Genomic DNA, 18186 nt, shown 5'->3' with positions numbered 1-18186 from the left:
CCCTGCAACAACAGCACTGTCCTTCACCAGTGGACAGTATTCACTCTCTGTCTGCAGGACAGTCTCAGGGCTTCTTAACCAAAAGCCAGGTTCCAGGACTTCTTCAACAACAGGACTGTCTTTCGCCAGTGGACAAATCTGGCAAAACAACATCAAAACAGACAGACAAAGTACCAGCAAAACAGCCATGTCTCCTCAGTCCTTAGCAGCTCTGGGGGCAGGTCTCAAAAGCCCAGGGCAATTCAAAGTGGCCCTCAGCAATCCTCTCGGTCTCTCTCTCTGCCTCCACGAGGGTGCTGCTTTCAAAAAGGTCTTCCGCCTCTCTCTTGTCTCTCCAAATCTATGTCACCAGCTCCTCCCAGTTCAGGGCTTTCTTTTCACATCAACAAGTCCATCCCACAGGTGGGATTAACAAGCTCTGGGTTTTAACACAATCAATTTGAAAACCAAGCCAATACAGGGGGAATCTTTAAATGCCATTACTATCACAGTCTGTATCTTGTAAATCTTAGAACTCTTCATACCATGGATTTGTTCTTTCCTTGCCTGTATTTTAAATGTTCTTCCTTGGACCTCCAGCATGGCCACTTCTTCTAAAGAAGATCCATCTAGTTTTCTTTTCTCATCTGGGACTTTACTGACTCCTATATTTATATTTATTTTCATGCCTCTTCATCACTCAGATGCACCATGGTATTTATAGTGGAGAGAGTCAGTAAGACCAGGGTTCAAACACTACATTAGTCATACTGGCTGTGTGACCTTGGACAAGTCACTTATGAGAAGTCTTTCTAGGCAACTCTGCAAGACCCATTTTAAAGGACATGTTGACTTAGATTGGTGGTGGTGGTAGTTGTTCATCCTTTTTCAAAGTGATATCACAGGTGATGTCTTGATTTGGGTTATGTCTTGACTTGCTCATGGATTGGATTTAAGTGAGAAAGAGCTGTAAGAAGTCTTTGGCCTCACCCTTTCTCCCAGAGTCATTGAAGCCCAGTAGCAAAACAAAAGTCAAGGCACCTGGTGGTGGCCCAGGATGCAGTGGCATCTTTGCTGTCTGACCAAGCTCTTAACTGTTCCCCGGCACCTGCTTCAGCTGTCTTCATGGGTGGTGGAACACATTGTTCTCATCTTCCCATTCCACCAGGCAGAGTCTTCACATACTTGGGGTAGACACCCCCTGACTCACCCACAATTTTGAGGCCTGTTGGTTAATCTCAGTTTGGTTTAGCCCATCTGCTGTGAAGAAGGTTTTACCAGGGTGTGGCTGCTGCACATGCTACAGCTTCTTGGAGTCATAGGTGAAAGTTGGAATCAGGTGGACACCAAAGGTAGATGAGCAGCTTTGAAAAGGGCTAGGCATGCCCTCACACCAGAAGTAGTAGTCCTTTTGAACACCCCATATACCCCAGTACTAAGACTGGAAGAGAGAGATCTCTTTCCTGGGAGTTCCCTATACGACTGAAATTTAAGGTCCAGTTTGTACCTTACCATTCATCCCTAGCCACCTTGGTTTCCCATCACTTGTTCATCTTATCACTATCTATAGTCTGTTATGTTTCTTACTCTCCCCCTCTTTTGATAGTCTTATTTATTGCCGTCTCCTCTTACAGCCTCAGGTGGCTTTCCTCTATTTGAGGCATATGTTGTAAGCCTGATTTTATCTTTGCTTTGGATTCTGGAAACTGACTGGTCTATGGCTGCTTTCCCTCTATTGTGTCATGCTCTTGAGGAGTTGGGTACTATGTCTTTCCTTGGCAATACTGGGTTCTTGTTCACCACGCCTGAACCCTGCCTCCATGGCTTCTTGAACACTGTATGTGTGTCTTTTCTAAGACTATTCACTGTACCAGTTAAAACTCCTCTCTATCCATCCTAAATGAAAAAAGGAACTGGCCTCTCGAGAGACCTGTCCAATTACAGTTCTGTTTCCAAGAATATTCCATTCTACAACCTTGTCTGGGATGTCCCCAGGTCCAGCTGCCATCCCTGCCCATTGTTTGGTTCCTTAAGAGAATCAACTTGGCAAAGTTTTACTTGGAGCTACATGTTACTTTTGTCCCCAAGTGAAAACGTTTCTGTAGAATTGGTTGCTTACATTTAGTGTGCAGGTGAACTTTGGTGGATCACCTCCTTATCTTTGGGGCTGTGTAAGGTTTGTCCAGTTTAGAGTTAGGGGACCTGAATTTGAATCCCAATACTGCCACTCTGGTGTGACTTTGGGCAACGCAGATCGCTTCTCTGGGACTCAGGTTTCCTCATTTGTACTAGATGGCTTTTAAGGTTCCTTCCACCTCTAAACCTAGGATTCTAGATCTCTTCATCACAGTTTTCTTTCTCATTTAATCCTTAAAATCCACGACATGGTGAGGACAAAAATTATCACCACTATATAGATAAGAAAATTGAGACCCAGAGAATCAAAATGATTTGCTCAAAATTATGCAGTTAATAATTGCTCCTTGTTTTTTATAGAGGATCTGGAAAACTTTTTCATGTATATTAATGTCATGAGATCCTTCTGAAACAAAGGAGAGTAGTAGAGGTCAGCAGTGGTAATGGTGGTGGCAGTTAAAAATGATGACAGAATGCAAGAAGAAGTGAGTACTTCCTGTTAGATGGTAAGCTATTTGAGGGCCAGGCCATATTTATGTATGTTTGTATGTCGTAGAGGCTTCATAAGCATTTGTTGTACAACCCTGTGAAAATCGGGGTAGATATAACAAATACTAGTAAAACTCACTTCCTCCTTTACAGAGGAGGATGCTAACTAGAGCCCAAAAAAGTTAAGTGAGTCATGAGTAGATGGGAGAGTTAACTCCAGCTCAGGTTTCACTTCTCCTTACTACACAATACAATTTCTATGGTGTCACTCAGTGTTTAGAGAGGAATCTAATCCTTCAGGAAGTTTTATTCTCTTTAAAAGAATTCACTGCTTTTGTTGAACTGCTTTATATCCTTGAATTAATATTTGAATTTTTCTATGATACCTTGTCTGTTTTTAGTCACTGAGTTTTGGGGTAGGTAGATGGGGGAAAAACAAAACACTGTGATTCTTGTTTATAGGATACTTCAGATGCAATGCATAGGCAAATAAAAATTAAATAATATTGTTTATAATAACTGATACTTTAATAGTTCAAGCATCTGTGATAGCAAGCTTCCCAGAGTTATAGTGGTTAGAAAATTCATTGCCTCCTAGTCAGTCTGATAATGATCCAGCAGGCTCTGCCTAAGCTCTTTGGTCCCCACATAACAGATGTGCCTGGTCTGTCACCAACCCTGTCCACATTAAGGAAGGGGAGATGTTTAATATTTTATGCTGTTTTTGACCTTTGTTTTCTTCTCCTATATCTCTCCCTTGTTATGGCATCTATTCTTATAGTTTCAGTGATAGCTTCCCTGGGATGATGAACTAAAATCTACTGCTAGTATTAAGTTTTTTTCTTTTTTGTTTTTTTAAAGCAATTGGGGTTAAGTAACTTGCTCAAGGTTACATGGCTAGGTGTTTCTGCATGGGTGCTAAGTGTCTGAGTCCGGATTCCATCCCCAGGTCATCCCGACACTGGAGCTGGTTCTCTTACTCCTGTGCTACCTGGCTTGCTCTGCTAGTATTAAGTTAATCCCCAATATGGCCCTCAATCCTAAAGTGAGAGTTCTTTGAAGAGGGGGAAAAATATGTTTGTATGTAGGAATGATACATACCCACACTGAAAAATAATTCTACAGTATTTTGTTTTTAAAAAGTTTATTAGCACAGCTAGGTAGCACAGTGAGTAAGAGCACCAGCCCCAGTGTTGGGATGACCTGGGGGATCAAATTCTGACTCAGACACTTAGCACCCACCCAGAAACACCTGGCTGTGTAACCTTGAGCAAGTTATTTAACCCCAATTGCTTTAAAAAAAAAAGTTTATCGACAGAGTTCTGGATATATTTTCATTTCTGAATATATTTCTTCCCTATCCAGAGGGCCATCCTTTGTAACATTAATAAGGTAAATAGCATTACCTTATTAAATAAAGCAAATGTAATAAGATAAATAATATTGACCTTATTAAAAATTCATTTCATTTCAACAGATGTTGAACATCTATCACATTCGAGATTCTATGTTAGTGGGGAGTATAAAAAGTAATGTCTGCCTTCAAGGAGCTTATGTTCTACTTGGGGATAGAAAGTATGTGACTATTTTCTTGTGTTAAGTTAGTAGGAGGGAAAGTTACTGTGAAATATCATTTACATTTCTTTTAATTCAAGTCAGTATATATGTTTTGATTACCATTGCTCTGTCTTCTCACAAAGAAAGCACTGGTGATCAAAATGAGTTAAAATAACAACCCAATTATAAGATTGACTCAGGTTTTACACAGGCAAGCTTTGTGAGAAAAGTCATACCGATATTCAAAATAACATAGTACATCTCTTACCTTTATCCTCTTCCCAGACACGAAAAGCCCTATGTTTATTTTTGTCAGATATCTATCAGGATGTTCAAACTCATACCTCACCTGCCTTCAAATCTTGGCATCTCTGTTTCTGTTGATGGCATTGCTGTTCTCCCAATCACTGTTTTCTTCCATATAATCAAGGGTCAAAAATCTGGGGGGCATTCTTTAATTCCTCTCTTTTCTTGCCTACCCTATACATTCTTTTTCAAACAATTTAATTTTTTAAGTTCCAAACTGTCTCCCTCCCTTTGACACCAGAAGCCACCATTTGACACACAGATATATATATATTTACTTATGTGTGAAACAATATTATGAATACTTTTATTTATTATTTCCTTTTCTAGAGGTAGATAGCATCTTTCTTCATAGGTCCTTTGTAATGAATTTGAATATTTAGAATACTCAGAATAGCTTAGTTGTTCATAATTATTCTTTGAACAGTATTGCTGTATCCCGGATTTTCTTCGTTCTGCTATTTTCACTCTTCATTATTTGTTAAGGGCCTTTCCATGTTTTTCTAAAATCACCTTGCTCATTATTTCTTACAGTATGGTGGTATGCCATCCCAATTATATACCACAACTTTTTTAGCCATTCCCCATTTGATGTTCATCCCCTCAATTTCCAGTTCTTTGCCACCACAAAGAGGGCTGCTATAAATAATTTGGAATGTATAGATTCTTTACCCTTTTCCCTGATCACCCTTGGGAAACAGACCTCATAGTGGTATTGCTACTCTATTCATTCTTGAAGGAGCTAGATAATATTGGACTTGGAATCAGGAAGACTTGTTCCTAAATTCTAATCCTGCCCTAGACAAGTTTAGACAACCAGCATTACCAGCTGTGTGTCATTGAGTAAGTCACTTAACCTCTCTCAGCCTCAGTTTTCTCATCTCTAAAATTAAGGTAATAATGGTACCTTATATCATAAGGTTGTGGTGAAGTTCCAGGTTTTTGAATGAGAAGGGATATTTTCCATATCCTCTGTTTAGAGTAATCCATTTGAAGGTTTACCATCCCTTTTCCTCACTTGCTGGTATAGTTAGTACTGGTAGAAGTAAACCATATTTTTGTAATATGTCCAAATAAATATTTTCTTTGCTTGTGTTTTCACTAGAAAGTAGCTTTGGCTGTTTTCTCTGCACAAGAAAAATACAATAAAAGTTTTTGGAAGATAAAAGATTGTCTGATTTCAGAGCCATTTTTTTTGATATTTTTCCTTTTGGATATTTGTTCATGATTTTTCACCCCAGTACTGTGAGGAATGGTTGAGTAGATTATATATAGGAAGCTTAGGGCTCTTCTAGGAAATTGTCATTTGGGGAATTTAAGACACTGGATAAAAATCAGCCTGCAAAGGCTCTCGGATGGAAAAGTGATTTATTTAGGCCCTTTCCATTATAGGAATTAGGATTGAATTAACAAGGGAGTATTATGATTTCATTTAAAACCTATGCATATGAAATATTTTACATGTAACATTTATAAGAAAATAATGAATTGGAAAGGAATTGCCAAAAATTAAATGTTGTTTTGTTTCTTCAGACACTGCGAGAAGTGGAAAACTGACAGAATCAAGAGCCTTGCATCATGATGTAGTGGAAGGTAGGATGAAAATTAATTCTGAATCAAAATTTTGTTTGTTTAAAATGGAATCGGGGGTTTAAAGCAATCGGGGTTAAGTAACTTGCTCAAGGTTATACGCCCAGTTATTTCTGGGTGTGGTACTAAGTATCTGAGTATCTAAGTATCTAAGTATCTGAGCCCAGATTTGATCCCCAGGTCATCCCAACACTGGAGCTGGTGCTCTTACTCATTCATATTTCATTTTTAAAGGAAAATATAAATTTATAAATATATACATTTTATGTATAAATAAATACATGTACACTTTATAAAATTTATGTATAAATAAATACATGTACACTTTATAAATTATACATTTTTATAAACTATGAATTTGAAAAGGTTATTTTTAAGAATAAGTGTTTATTGACATCTTTTGCTTTACATCCTTTGTATTTCCCACTGTATTCTTCTCCTACCTCCTCCCAGAGAGTTATGGAAAGATAGTAACAAAGTTGAATTTTGTAAATGTTCATAGTCAAAGTTTTTCTTCCTCCTGGGCTTTTAACACTTAACACAGTCACCACGGTGATACAATAAATATATATTGTGAATATAACTAAGATATATTGATTGTGGTTTTGAACCAAAACAACTGTTAATAGACACCATGAACTAATTTTTAACATTCCAGTGAAATTTTCTTAAAAGTCTGAAAAGAAAGAATGTGGGGCTTTAGTGGTTATTTCTCTCCTTTTTAAATGTACATCAGGTTCAATGGTTTCAGAGTGAGAAGTTCTTTTGTTTAATTATGTTGTATAGCATCAAGAAATGAAAGAATAGCTTTAAAGGTTCTGCACAATTCTAGATCAGGTCTGCACAACCTGTGGCCCGCCAAAGGCTTTCCAGCAGCCTGTGAAAAATGTAGAGGAAAACATCCTTTGTATGTAAAGGAAATTCTTTGGCATGCAGCAAGTGACCAGTGGATTGTAAATGGTTCACAGGCTGCAGGTTGTACAGGCCTGTTCTAGATGATAGCAGTTTGCTAGCTGTGAGAGACGTTTTACTTTTTTGATTCTTTCTCAAAATTTCTTATTATCTTTTTCTGTTGAGTCTAATGTACTTCTATACTAGATCTTTGGATGTTTTTTAACCCTCATCCAGTTCAGATTAGAATAAAGTTTATGAGATGTCCCTACCTTCTGCTGGTCATTTTTATCCTCACATACCTCATTTATGAAAAACAGTAAGTTCTTCCCTATATTATTCCTTTTTTCTGCACATTTTTTTCTTCTCTTAACCTTTAGAACAATAAAACTACCCCCCACTTAGGAGTTATCTATTTAAATTCTTGTGCCCTTTGAAGACAGTGAGATTCTGAAGGGGCACTTATCTTTTCTCCCTCTGCTAGAATATAAGAAGTTCTTCATCATTCAGTCCCTTTAAGTTACTCAAATATATACCTTTTTAGGTTTCTCTAGACTCCTGTGTTTTTGTTTCAGAATTTCTATTCAGCTTTGGCCTTTTATATTTGAAAGCCCTCTAGTCTGTTAAAGGTCCAATTGTTTCCTTTTATGGTTATACATTGCAAAGGTAAATTATTCTTGCTCATAAGCCATTGCCTTTTAGAGTATCATATTCCAAGATTTTCTTTCCTTTATGTAATTGCATCTTAATTTTGTGTAATATTTGACTGTTTACTTAGTAGGTAAAGTCTTTCTGGCTGTTGGCCATATTTTTCCTTGGATTTAGAAACAGTTTATAACATTACTGGGTATTTTAAGTTTGGGGTTTTTTTAGTAGATGACTGATAGATTCTTTCTGTTTTTACTTTGCCTTCTGGTTTTCTTAGATCTGCCCACTGTTTATGACTTCTCAAAATATGGTATCCAGGCTTTTTTGTTTGATCATAGTTTTTATGGAGTTTGATGATTCTTAAATGATCTCTCTTCAGCTTGTTTTCTATGTTATTGGCTATCGATAGTAGAAACCTTACATTTTCCTCTGTTTTTTTTTTTAAATAAGATAATGCATATAATGTGCTTTATTTTTTCTCCAATTACACATAAAGATAGTTTTCAACATTCATCTTTGCAAAATATTGAGTTCCAAATTTTTCTCCCTCCATCCTTTCCTTCCCCCCTCCCCAAGACAAAAAGCAATCTGATATAGGTTATACATGTACAATCATGTTTAAAATATTTCCATGTTAGTCATGTTGTGAAAGAAGAATCAGACCAATAGGGAAAAAAACCACCAGAAGGAAAAATAAAAACAAAAAAAGTGAAAATTGTATGCTTCAATCTGCATTAAGACTTCATAATTCTTTCTCTGCATGTGGTTAGCATTCTCTATCATGAGTCTTTTGGAATTGTCTTGGATTATTGTGTTGCTGAGAAGAGTCAAGTCTATCCTAGTTAATCATTGCACAATGTTGCTGTATACAATGTTCTCCTGGTTCTGTTCACTTTATTCAGCATCAGTTCATGTAAATCTTTCAAGGTTTTTCTGAAATACATCTGCTCATCATTTCTTATAGAACAATAGAATGCTATTACATTCATATACTATGACTCATTTGGCTATTCCCCAATTGATTGGCATCCTCTCAATTTCTAGTTCTTTGCCACCACAAAAAGAACTGCTATAAAACATTTTTGTACAGGTAGGTCCTTTTCTCTTTTTTATGATCTCTTTGGTATATAGACCTAGTAGTGTTATTTCTGGATGCACAGTTTTATAGCCCTTTGGGCATAGTTCTTTTTATTTTTAAATGCTTTATTAACTTCTGATTTACATCATTCGTTTCCCCCAGATTTTGAGTTACAAATTTTCTCCCCGTTTTTCCCCCACCCATCCCCCCAAAACAGCAGTCCCACATGATATCCCCACCTCCAATCTGCTCTCTCCCATATTTTCTCCCATACCCATTTCAACTTTTCCAGTGGATCTCTATGCCTCAGTGCCTGTATATCTTTTTTTTTCTTAATAACATGTAAGATGGTATTAATAATAATATATACACACACACACACACACACACACACACACACACACACACATATATATATATATTTGAATATTTGATTTTAAAACTTTCAATTCCAGATTCATTCCCTTCCCCCCCTGCCACTCACCCCCACTGGGGAGACAAGCAGTTCAGTATAGGTTGTACATGTGCGGCTAATGCAAAACAATAACATAGTAGAGGTATTGTAAAAGACTGACTATATTTCCCTCCCTCCTATCCCACCTCCCACTTGTTCTATTCTCTACTTTGATCCTGTCCCTTTTCCCAAGTGGGTGCTTCTAACTTCCCTCCCCCCCAGCTTGCCCTCCCTTCCATCATCCCCCCTCACATCCCCTTCCCTGCTATTCTCCTGGAGGGTGAGATCCCCTATTTAGTGTGTATTTCCCTCCCTCCTCAAGCCAGATTCAATAGGAATAAGGTTGACCCATTCCCTTTTGCCTTCCTATTCTTCCCCTCCATTGTAACCATTTTCCCTTGCCTCTTCTGTATGAGATAGTTTGCCCCACTCTGTCTCTCCCCATCTCCTCTCATTATATTCCTCTCACCTCTTAATTTCACCTTTTAAGTATCATCCCTTCCTGTTAAATTGGTCCCGTGCCCTCTATCTATGTATACCATAAATGTATATACACACATTCACATATGTATTCATATGCCCGCATACCCTCATATAAAGACATATATATATATATTTCTAATCCCTTCAACTACTGAGAAAAGTTTCATAAGTTACAATTATTGTTTTTCCATGTAGGAATGTTAATAGTTCAACTTTGGCCAGGTGGCTCAGCGAGCAAGAGCACCGGCCCCAGTGCCGGGACAACCCGGATCAAATCTGGGCCCAGACACTCAACACCACACCCAGAAACAACAACTGGCCGTGCAACCCCGAGCAAGCCACTCAAACCCAATTGGTTCAAAAAAAAAAATAGTTCAACTTTGATAAGTTCCTTATGATTTCTTTTCCCTGTTTACCTTCTCATGCTTCTCTTGCTTCTTGTATCTGAATGTCAAATTTTCTATTCAACTCTGGTTTTTTCAGCAAGAATGCTTGAAAGTCCTGTATTCCACCAAATAACCATATTTTCCCCTGAAACATGATACTCAGTTTTGCTGGGTAGGTGACTCTTGGTTTTAATCCCAGCTCCCTTGACCTCCGGAATATCACATTCCAGGCCCTTCTATCCCTCAGTGTAGAAGCTGCCAGATCCTGGGTTATCCTGATTGTGTTTCCACAATATTCAAATTGTTTCTTCCTGGCTGCTTGTAATATTCTCTCCTTAATCTGGGAATTCAGGAACCTGGCTATAATATTCCTAGGAGTTTTCTTTTTGGGATCTTTTTCAGGAGGTGATCGGTGGATTCTTTCAACCTCTATTTTGCCCTCTCATTCTAAAACATCAGGGCAGTTTTCTTTGAGAACTTCCTGGAGGATGCTTTCCAGGCTCTTACTTTGGTCATGGCTCTCAGGCAGTCCAGTAATTTTAAAAAATTATCTCTCCTGGATCTATTTTCCAGGTCAGTGGTTTTTCCCATGAGATATTTCACATTGCCTTCTATTCTTTCATTTGTTTGGATCTGTTTGACAGCATCTTGATTTCTCATAAAGTCATTAGCTTCCATTTGCTCCAATCTAATTCTGAAGCAATGATTCTCCTCAGTGAGCTTTTGAGATTCTTTTTCCATCTGGCAAATTCGACTTTTTAAGGCATTCTTCTCCTAATTGCCTTTTTGAGCCTCCTTTGCCGTTTGAGTCAGTCTGTTTTTTAAGGTATTATTTTCTTCAGTCAGGCTGTTGACTCTCATTTCATAATTTTCTTGCATTGTTCTCATTTCTCTTCCCAATTTTTCCTCCACTTCTCTTATCTGCTTCTTAAGGTCCTCTATGGCCTGTAACCAGCTTGTATTTTCCTTTGAAGCTTTTGGTGCAGGAGTACTGACTTCACTGTTTTCCTCCTGTTCCATGCCTTGCTCCTTCTTATCCCCAAAATAGGAGTGTAATGTTGGAATCTTCTGTCTGCTTTGTTTCCTCTGCCTGCTCATTTTGCCACTCAATTATTTGACTTTTGGGCTTTTTGCCGCAGTAGGACTCTGCCACCAGACAGGGGAGTTTTCGTCCCAAACGCTGGGGTTTTCTCAGCTGCCGGAGGTATTAGATGGCTGCCCTCTCTGAGGTCTCCACACGCTCTGGCAAGCTGGACACACACCCCAGGACCTCCACCCTAGACTGCAATCCAGATCCAAGCAGGTTAAAGCAAGAGCGATGACCCCTCAGACTGGTGCTTGGTCCCCCTACACTCTGCAGGCCAGGAGCTGAAGCTGCCACGTGGCGCTGGCAGGCTGTGCTGGCGTCTCAGCGGTTTCTCGCCCCGGGGGTAAAAGCCACGCACTCCCACTTACTGGTCCCAAAGTCCAGACTGCACTGGCCTCTCACCTTGTCATTTGCATGTATGTGTTGATAAATCTGGAAACGGCCACAGCTGCTGCTGATCTGGAGTCCCTCTGGTCCCTCTGGCCGGCGGCTGGTCAGGCCTGCCCTGGGGCTAAAGCCTCGGTGTTGCGCTGGCTGATTCTTCCCGGCCTGCCGGGCTGTTCTCAGCGGGAGGTTAGCTTCTCTGTGTCATTTTGTGGGTTCTGCAGCTCCAAAGTTTGTTTAGAGTCCCCTTTTTACATGGATTGGGGAGGGTGGAAGCTGGAGCCTCGGGGAGGGTCGTGCTTCTACTCTGCCATCTTGGCTCCGCCCCTCCATTTTCCTCTGTTTTAATCTTTTGACTTTGTTCTGATATTTTTTTGTGGTCTCCAGGAGTCTCAATTGTATTTGTTTCAACCTAATTTCTAGGGAGCCCACTACAGGAAGCTTTTCTGCCTTTTGCTCTAAGCTATTCCAGTTTTTTCTTCTAGAGCTCTGATGTAATTTTCTCCTTGCTTCATGTCCAGATACTCTAGAATATTTTGTGGCTATAGTATTTTTTTCCTCTCATTCCATGCTCATAGTTGCTGTGGAGCTACTCTCTCCTCCTGGGCTTAGTGTTTCTTCTTTGTGACTTTTTTGGTCAGAGTCCTGCGGGCTTTGGATGGTGGTAGTCTCCTAATCATCCTTGTCAGTTCTGCAGACTTTCCACTTCCCATAGGCAGAGTACTCAGTGGCTCTGGTTCCCTTATCCAGAACATTACTTGCTTCTTCCTTCCCCCCAATCTCTGGTCATAGCACATGCAGGCTTTGGGGCTATTGACCTGTGCTCAGGACACCTGGTAGGACCCATTTGTTAGTACTACTGATTTTTTTTTTTGTACAGTCCTAGGCTAAATAGAGAAGTTTACTTTGTTTCTCTTTGGGTCTCTTGATCAGGTGCTCTTTTTAAATCTTTGTTTCAATGTATGTGGGACCAGTTACCGTGTTTCCCTGATAATAAGACACTGTCTTATTAAATTTTTTGGACAGAAAAACACCAAAGGGCTTATTTTCAGGGGAGGGCTTATTTTAATGAACATTGACAGCAATTTTAATAAACAGGTAAATGTGAACAAAAAAATGTACCTTTATTCAATAATGAATTCAGTAAAGAACAGGATGACGTGCTCACTGCTGCAGCTCTGATTGGATGCAGCTCGGAGCGCGGTGGCGTGCATTTCCGGGGGGGGAGGGGACATGGTGCATACCGAGGTTACCATAATGTAGCGTGTAGCGCAGGGGATCATATAGGGCTTATTTTCGGGGGAGGGCTTATTTTAGAGGAAGCTTACACAGTAAGGGGAGGGCTTATTTTCGGGATAGGTCTTATTATCGGGGAAACACGGTAGTTTTCCTATAAACTTTCATATCATTATCTTAAGCAGAAGTCTGTGGGAACTAGTGTTTCTGTAATGCACTTAAGCAGATCATCCCCAGTGGAAGTGATTTCATGTTCTTTTGAATTATTGTTGAACCTATTTCTTATTTGGGGGGGATATTTTTATTCCATATAAACATTATTAATTTGTTTTGTTATCTCCTCCTGGACTGTAAACTACTTAAGGGCAAGTATTATGTCTTGTTTATATTTTTTATATTGTCTTCCCTAGTATTTACTTAGTTTGGTGTTTTGCTTTATTCTTCAATTTAAATTAAGCTTACTAATGTAAACCTACACAAGACTTTTGGAATACTCCGTATATATATTAAAGGGATATTTAACCTTATTATTAAGGATTGATTTTTTTTTTCTATTCCAGTTCTTTGGGAGAATATTTCTGATTTTAAAAAAATACACCTGATCAGATTTGTGAATTCGATAATATTAACAAAACCAATTATGAAGCTCTCTTGAGTGACAGCACAATGTAATATAATGAATAGGTTTTAGTCCCAACTTTTCCTTTAACTAATTGTGTTTGACTTGAACAAGTTCCATAATTTGGGATGAGCAGCACAGTAGAGTCAGAAAGACTGGAGTTCAAATTCAGACTCAGATACTTAGTACTAGTTGTGTGACCCTGGGCAAGTCACTTGAACTCTATTTTGCCTTTATTCCTTCTATTGTAAATTGATTTGTTAGCACTTAACTATGATAGGAATTATTGTGAGGATCAAATGAAATAATTATTTTTAAAGCTCCTAGCACATAGTAGGCACTTAATAAATGTTTGTTTCTTTCCTTCTTTCTCTAGCTTTTCTAGTCCATGGTTTCCCCATATGTAAATGAAGGTCATTGGACTTGATTATTGGCTCCCAGACTTGGATGGTGATCCAAATTAGAGTTGCCAAGAATCTGTGGCATGATTCTCTGAAAAAAAATCTATGTTCCCTAACTTTTGTTCAAAAAATAATAGGATGAAGGATGGGCCACTTTTTAGGTGGGAGGGCTTAATCTGGGAGAAAAGCTGACTTTTAAGATAAGCCTTTTCTCCAGCAATAGGAGCAGCACTGGTAGTGATAATCATTAGCACTTTTTCCCTTAGGTAGCTGTTGGCATCCTCAGATTTGCTTCCTGTATTGGCTACTGGGACAGGAAGAATAGGATACTTGGGTATGGAGTTCTTACTACATGCTTAGCTGGTTAAGTAGATGTTTTCCATTGTGAAAATCATCATATATAAATTTTAAAAAATTTCTTTAAAGAGGTTCTTTTCATTTTAATTCTTCATATTATTAAGTCTTCATAAAACCTTGTTAGTGTCAAATTTAGAATTACAAAGAGGAATGAATGGGAATGACTGGTTTTTAGGGCCCCTTCAGATAAAAACTATGATTTTTAAGCCCTTTTGGAAATACAGTAGCATATTATATATATATATTTTTAAAGCAGTCGGGGTTAAGTAACTCGCTCAAGGTTACATGGCCAGGTGTTAATGGGTGGGTGCTAAGTGTCTGAGCCTCATCCCAACACACTGGAGCCAGTTCTCTTACTCGCTGTGCTACCTGGCCGCCCCAGCATATTATATTTTTAAAAATTAAATTATGTATTTCAGTAAATGTTCATTTTATTTCCCACCCATTTCCCTTGTGGGGGGAGGACCTGTGTAACAAATGTAGCATGTTATATTTATATAAAGATAACCTGACATAGAAAAAGTGTGATTTGTTAGGCAGAATTTTTTCTTCAGTAATTTTCTTCCTATTGACTTTTTTCAGAAACTCTTGAGGATGATAGGGTATATATGTGTTTTTAATATGCATTTATTACAAGTTAAAATGTGCTACCTTAAATTTTTTTTTTTGGAGGAGGGAAGGCAGGGCAGTTGGGGTTAAGTGACTTGTCCAAGGTCACATGGCTAGTTAGTGTTAAGTTCTGAGGCTGGATTTGAACTTAGGTCCTCCTGACTCCAGGGCCAGTGCTCTATTCACTGAGCCATCTAGCTGCCCTACCTTAAAATTTCTTAGCATATACTGGCATTGGCTAAGAAAAGGATGGCTAAAGGTTTTCTTAGATTTTTTTCTTCTTATTGTACATAGCTGCTTTAGACAAGATTTCTTTCCTTTTTCAAACTATCCCTGCCCTTGTTAGAAACAATTATTTTGAAGGAATATAGTTAATACTTGAACCACATACTGGAGGAAGACCTTCTGTGAATCAAGGAGATAGTCCATCAAAGACTTATTGAGAAACATGAATAAGAATTTTAAAAGATGAGAAGTTGCTTATCTAATTCATTGGTGGAAGCAATGTCCATATTAATGAAATGATAGGCCAGTGAAATTATCACTTAAGTCACAGATGCCTTTAAAAACTGCAATGATTGAAGCATGGAAGAAAATCCTGAAGGCAACAAAGCTGCATTTGTCAGGATGGTGATGATTCTGGGGTATTCAGGCCACTTGGGGAAGGAAACCAGATTTATGTATGGTATCTCTGAGAACTGTCAAGGTCCTGCATCAACACATTGGTACACTTAATCCAGAGGTGACATACTTTGCTTTACCTTGTTGCTAGATATCTTGCCATGCCAGTGACCCTCAAAGTTCCTGCTAGTCTCCATGATTTTGTAGCTTTCAGTTTTTTCTTTTGTGCTTTGTGATTGGCTTCTTTGTCTTCCTTTGGTATCATACTATGGCTGAATTGGCACTGACAGTGTGTTTCTCTCCTTTAGATGGGAAATCTTCATTTTTCTTTTTTTCTTGCACATAACTAGAATTTGGAGCAGCAATAAATAATATTGTGGGGGGGATGGGCACCAATCTCATCTGATCCTCTATTTTTTTTTTTTTTGCCTGGACTTGTGATTTCATTGGTCTAGAGGAACTCCTGGTTTGGAAACTCCCTTCACTGATAATAAGTGGTATAGAAGCAATTCGTCTACTACTTTAAATCTTTGAGATATTGTGAGTTTAAAGGATTTGCCTTCATTTACATATATAGTAATCAGAGCAGAATATATCTGTAGTATATCAGAGCAGAAGTAGGATTTGAATCTGGGACAAGACTTCTTGACTTAATAGCCTTCCATTTACTACATTGTTTCTCTAATTATCTGTTATTAACAGCTCAAATTTGATTCCTTATACAAAGTCTTCTTTCTCCCCATCTGTGAGGGCAGCCTGGACATCTTAACCTTTCATTTTCTGTTGCCTTCCAGCTAAATTCTGACAAAAACTTAAGTTAATTAGAACCTAATTGGAATACTCATTCAATTTTTTTTCAGCATTCCATTTGTAGAAAGAACAAATTATAAGATTAAGTTAATACAGGATAAATGTGAAGTCTTAGGCGATTGGGTATGAAAAATGAGTTTCAGGTATAAGATGGAGGCATACCTAACCATTTCTGAAAAAGATCTGGATATTTCAGTGTACATATGTGGATAGGTGATTTCCATACTTTTTTTTAGAACTTTCTTTTGATCATTTATCATGGTAAACATATTTAAGTGGAGGATTTTTAATATTTCTGGAGATACTAATTTGAGCTTTGGTAATTTAAATAAAGAAATTGAGCAAAAATGCATATGTTTTATGTTATGGTGCTCTTTTTGTATGTGTTGTAAACATTTTTTAATGGGACAGTTTTTATTGCCCATTTTCAAATAAATTTGGAATAGTTTTATGTGAATTTAGTGTGTATTTCAGAGGAGAAAGTTAAGTGGAAAATTATCCAATACTCATGAGTTATATTTCCCTTTAACCATTCGAGCATAATCTTGCTTTGATCAAGGTTGTTGGCTTGTTTCCAATATGGTAATATGAAAATTTCCAAAGGAACACAAATTGAGTTTCCCAACTTAACAGAATGAGAGACTCTGTCATGGAACAGAAGCCCAAAGATACTCAGCTTATTAGCTAATAGATTTATTTTTTCTTTTTCTTACTCTTCAATTTTAAAGGTAATGTGTTACCTATTTCTGTTAAGATAACTTTCTACTGAATTTTTATATTGGTTCCAGAATTTATTTGTTAGTGGATAGTTAGAAGATACCCCCCAAAGACTAATCTTTTTTTTTAAAAAGCAATCGGGGTTAAGTAACTTTCTCAAGGTTACACGGCTAGTTATTTCTGGGTGTGGTGCTGAGTATCTGAGCCCAGATTTGATCCAGGTCATCCCGACACTGGAGCTGGTGCTCTTACTCGCTGAACCACCTGGCCGCCCCTCCAAAAGACTAATCTTATAAAACTGAAAAACTTAACACATGTTCCAAAATTAATTTTCATCTAGGTCATACATTTTGACTTACTACTTGTATTTTTATTGGTTTAGATAAAAGAATCTTGGCTAATAATAATCCTTTCCTCTTAAAATATTTTCTATTATCCTTTTAGAATTTTCCTTGCCATGTGTGGTATGGTTCAATTTTTTTCCATGCTGTGCTCTCACTCAATTATGGGATATTTTACTTTTGTATCTCATTTGTGACTTAGTATTAAAATTTTCCTCTTTCACTATTATTGTTGTGCCTGAAAAAATGTTTTAAATTTAATAATTTTTGGTAACATTTTTGGGAAATAAATAAATAGACTACCCACTCCTCTTGTAGGCAAGGGATTATGTTTATCTCAGGCTACTCTTAGTGTTAGGTGATACATTCTTCATATATCTATCATTAGTTAAACCTGTTGAAAATATCCCAAGACTTTGTTTGATTTTCTTTCTCCAATATAAAAGGCAAAATGCATAGATTTAAAAATCTTAAATAAGGAGGTATGAAGTTAACTGAAGAGTTTGCATGCATTTTATTCTGTAGTTCATTCAAGATGGAATACCCTTCTTTTTTTTTTTGGAGGGGGGAGGGCAGGGCAATTGGGGTTAAGTGATTTGCCCAAGGTCACATGGTAGTGTTAAGTGGCTGAGGTCCGATTTGAACTCACGTCCTCCTGACTCCAGGGCTGGTGCTGTATTCACAGCACCATCTAGCCACCCCTGGAATACCCTTCTTGAATGCTAGAATTGGAGTTGGGCAACCTGGGCTTGAATCCCAGCCCTGTTATTTAACTACTTGTGTGATCTTGGGAGAACTGTTTAATTTCTTTAAGCTTTAGTTTTCATCTTTTGTAGGGTTGAGTGGTTTAGTCTAAGGTCTCATCTAGCACTAAAACTATGGAACTGAATAAGATAGTGTACTTGGATATGTGGTTGTTAGTGTAGAAATTTGAAGATGAAAGGCAGTGTTAAAGAATGATATAGAAAGGAAAATAATAGAATTGAGTCAGCATAAAACAAAATGAA

The 18186-nt window shown here is 37.9% G+C and overlaps 1 protein-coding gene across 1 annotated transcript in view; it reads left to right on the top strand.

Annotated features, from left to right (window-relative positions):
• Positions 1-18186, top strand: part of SLC23A2 (solute carrier family 23 member 2) — a 116445-nt gene that overhangs the window by 5187 nt on the left and 93072 nt on the right. Inside the window, exon 2 of the mRNA XM_069068880.1 lies at positions 6001-6060. The gene's annotated coding sequence lies outside the window, so the exon portion shown is untranslated. The remainder of the gene's footprint in view (positions 1-6000; positions 6061-18186) is intronic.

This window comes from Petaurus breviceps, unplaced genomic scaffold, assembly GCF_028583685.1.
Source record: "Petaurus breviceps papuanus isolate PSGF00001 unplaced genomic scaffold, PetGlider_PUasm1.0 90775, whole genome shotgun sequence".
Lineage (NCBI taxonomy): Eukaryota > Metazoa > Chordata > Mammalia > Diprotodontia > Petauridae > Petaurus > Petaurus breviceps.
The sequence above is the reverse complement of the archived record's forward strand: the minus strand, read 5'-3'. Positions and strand labels throughout refer to the sequence as shown.